Source organism: Solanum tuberosum, unplaced genomic scaffold, assembly GCF_000226075.1.
Source record: "Solanum tuberosum cultivar DM 1-3 516 R44 unplaced genomic scaffold, SolTub_3.0 scf00064, whole genome shotgun sequence".
Lineage (NCBI taxonomy): Eukaryota > Viridiplantae > Streptophyta > Magnoliopsida > Solanales > Solanaceae > Solanum > Solanum tuberosum.
In genome coordinates this window covers 3,770-7,285 of record NW_006238990.1, presented here as the reverse complement: position 1 = coordinate 7,285, position 3,516 = coordinate 3,770, and the positions used below count along the sequence as shown (strand labels likewise).

General features: G+C 36.5%; 1 long non-coding RNA gene across 1 annotated transcript; it reads right to left on the bottom strand.

Moving 5' to 3' along the window:
* Positions 1 to 2,544: 2,544 nt before the first annotated feature.
* Positions 2,545 to 3,102, bottom strand: LOC102581619 (uncharacterized). The gene is made up of 3 exons (XR_367135.2): positions 3,016 to 3,102; positions 2,807 to 2,904; positions 2,545 to 2,565 (listed from the first exon to the last, which is right to left on the bottom strand). It is a non-coding gene; the product is annotated as an uncharacterized lncRNA (long non-coding RNA).
* Positions 3,103 to 3,516: the final 414 nt, after the last annotated feature.

Genomic DNA, 3,516 nt, shown 5'->3' with positions numbered 1-3,516 from the left:
ATGAAGAATGGCAGACTCAGAAGAGAAGCTTACAGGCCAGTTCAACATTGCATGGACAGACCAAAATCTCCTAAGGAAACATTGCAGCAGCCACAGACTCATCACACAAGTATGACTACTAATTCTGCACTCCCTACATCTAATAATTTCATTGATCTTTCTATGCAGGATCAACCAAACAATCAAGAAGGAGCTGAAAATCAGAATTCAAAAGATAAGGATACAATGGAGACACAAATTAATAATATGTCAACCACTGACAGCATGTTGGGCATGAGAACACCCACATTGATCATAGTCTAGACCATAGATCCCCTACTAGCCCCCTCAGCATCACATTCAGAATAAACAGCAAGTTCCAGACAGGTTTCAGGTGAATGCTACAAGTCAGGGTCATAAATCATTTAATCTCAAGTTATTTTCTGCTTTTGCAAAAAATTCAAGAGAACCTATATCTTAAAGTTATAATAAGATCCATTTTAAATAAAATCGTAGAGTAAATATGGTGGTTTAGCAGCATGGGAACCTGCAGGAGCCTCTGAGTATTTGGAGGTAACACAATATTCCTATTACTTTGATTTATTTTGAGGTTGTTAAAAACCTTCAACCATTTTCACTTTCTTGTTCTGTTTTATGCACCGACAGCTGCTCAATCCTACTGAATTTTTCGCTGACATTGTCATCCAGCATGAGTAAGCTCAAGCAGGTTTTATACCTGGGAGGAAAATAGCTGATAATATTATTCTGGCCCATGAGCTAGTGCAAGCTTATAGTAGGAAACATATCTCTCCTAGGTGTATGATTAAGGTTGACTTACAGAAAGCTTATGATACTGTTGAGTGGATATACCTAAGACAAGTATTAGAAGCAATGAGTTTCCCCAAGAGGTTTATTGGGTGGGTAATGGAGTGCATTCAGACTGTTAATTTTTTAATTATGGTGAATGGAGAGCATACTGAACCATTTGATGCAGCAAGAGGGCTTAGGCAAGGGGATCCTATGTCTCCTTATTTATTTGCCATTGCCATGGAATATCTTAGCAGATGTTTGAATTGGTTGCAAGGGGATAAGGGATTCAAGTTCCATCCTAGATGTGCTAAATTGAATATTACTCATCTAAGCTTTGTGGATGACCTTCTACTGTTTGCTAGGGGTGATATGAAGTCAGTGGCTGCATTACAAGAGTGTTTCATGCAATTCTCTAATGCTTCTGGTTTGAAAGCTAATCTAGGAAAGAGTTGTGCCTACTTTGGAGGTATGCAAGCACAAGTAAAAGAAGATATCCTTCATCACTTAGGATACTCTTCAGGAGAGCTAGCCTTTAAGTATTTGGGTGTCCCACTATCAACTAAGAAGCTGTCAGTAATGGACTGGCAGCCGCTAATTGAGAAGATCGTCAGTAGAATATCATCTTGGACAGCAAAGAAACTATCATATGCAGGGAGAGTACAGCTGGTTCAAACAGTTTTGTTTGGTGTACAATCATATTGGGCACAATTGGTTCTAATACCTAGCAAAGTAGTGAAACTTATTGAGGCTCATTGTAGGAGCTATGTGTGGACAGGTACAAATCATATAAACAAAAAAGCTCTGGTTGCTTGGGAGAAAATATGTACTCCAAAATCTGCAGGTGGACTGAAAATTACAAATTTGCATTTATGGAACAAAGCTGCAATTGCTAAGACTTTCTGGGACCTTACTCACAAGCAGGACAAGAACCAGCAGCAGCAGAATGACAACTCAAACCACATCAGAACAGAGTTTAACTAGCACAAGCGACAACAAACTCACTCACAAAAATACAACAAAGTCTGTAACCTTCGAAGAAATCTAAAAGGGACAGCTTTAGGTATGAGAATCAGTTTAAGCAATGAAAACTAAAACCATCTCTCACAACAACCATCACAGTTCAAACCAGTAAAACAACAGGGGATAAAAGTACACAACTACAACCCAAAATTAGTAGAGTCCTCCTTCAACACAATACAACACTCATACAACTAAAAATATAAAAAAAAAATTGGTATAGAAGCTTAAAGGAGACAATGAGTAACAAAAACAAAGTAAACTTTCAAAGATTCAAGATGGTAAAATAAGTTCAGAATTTATTTACCAAGAACACCAGCTCAACTAGAAGAAAAACAATATGCAGACTATTAACAGAAAATGTGAAATACAAAATACCTTTTGAAGAACCGAATCATGAGCTGACCCTGAAGAATGTGGAAGATTTGTGCCTCTTACAGCTTGTGCGCTACTTGCATCAATATGTGAAGCAAAGTTAGATCCAACACACCCTGGTATATCTTGAAAATTCAATCCAGGGTTGTTTTGCAGCAATTTAGTGAATAAATGTCGCATTTCTTCTCTCAATTCTTCCTTTAGAGAAGTGATTTCATTGGCATGCTTTTGTTTTAGATTGTTAATTTTTTCATCTTTCTTCAAAGAACTTGTTGTCACTGATCTACCATAGCACCTAAGTCGACCAGGCTTCTCCTTTCCAAACACTGCCCTAAATGCATCATCAGCTGTTTCCCCAGAATTTTGGCGATTTTGAAGTTCAGCCTGTTGAATAAAATTGGCATCCATAGTGAATTGTAAGTACTATTTCATTTCCAGTCCTATGATAGCGATCAAGAACTAAAAAAATCTGACAACTATTCCTAGCAAACAATTCAGCGACATCGACAAAGAGAAAAAGAAGAAGAAGAAGACATACGTGATAAAATTCAATGGAAAACTCCCCACAATATATAAATTTTAAGTCTAAATCAAATTCACTACTAATCCTCTTTAAAAAACTTACTATTGCAACTTGGGTATCAGCCTGGATTTCCTTTCCCGTCTTGGTACGAGTTGCAATAAACATTTCAGGCTTTGATGGTTCTTCGTTGTTGTCTTTGGCTGCATGCTACAGATTATATAAAAAATAAAAATAAAAAAACATCAGTATGCTCTAATAAAGTACAAAAAAATGAAATTCAGATTTTTGAAGAAATGTCAGCTAAGTATTACCAATGCCACGCGTACTCTTGCAAAATTAATAGGTCCCATTCGATGCCTCCACTTTTGTTTTTTCCTGTTTTGAGAATTCATCTCGCATATGGCCTATTATTAAATAAAAAGAGATAATTGAATTGATAAATTAAAAAAAAGAATAGATATGATGCAAAATATGTCGATGAGTAGAAATGCACTATTTTAGCCTTACTTGAACAGTTGGGTGCTTCCAATACTCGATCAGCTGGCGGAATTGATTATCTGGAATGCCATCAGGACGTTTTGCTAGCATATCCTCAAGGGTACTGTTTTTATCAAAAAAATTCTCTTTAATTTTTTGCTTGTGTCGCCTCCAAGCATCACGAAGACCAGTCATCACCCACTTCTTTGCTTCTAGTGGAAGTAGAAATTTGGACTATGCAAAATAAAATATATTTAGCTTCAGTAAGTAAAAACAAACAATAAAATATGCAATCTCAAAAGTGATTGTTCTTACATTGATATATTCCCACATGC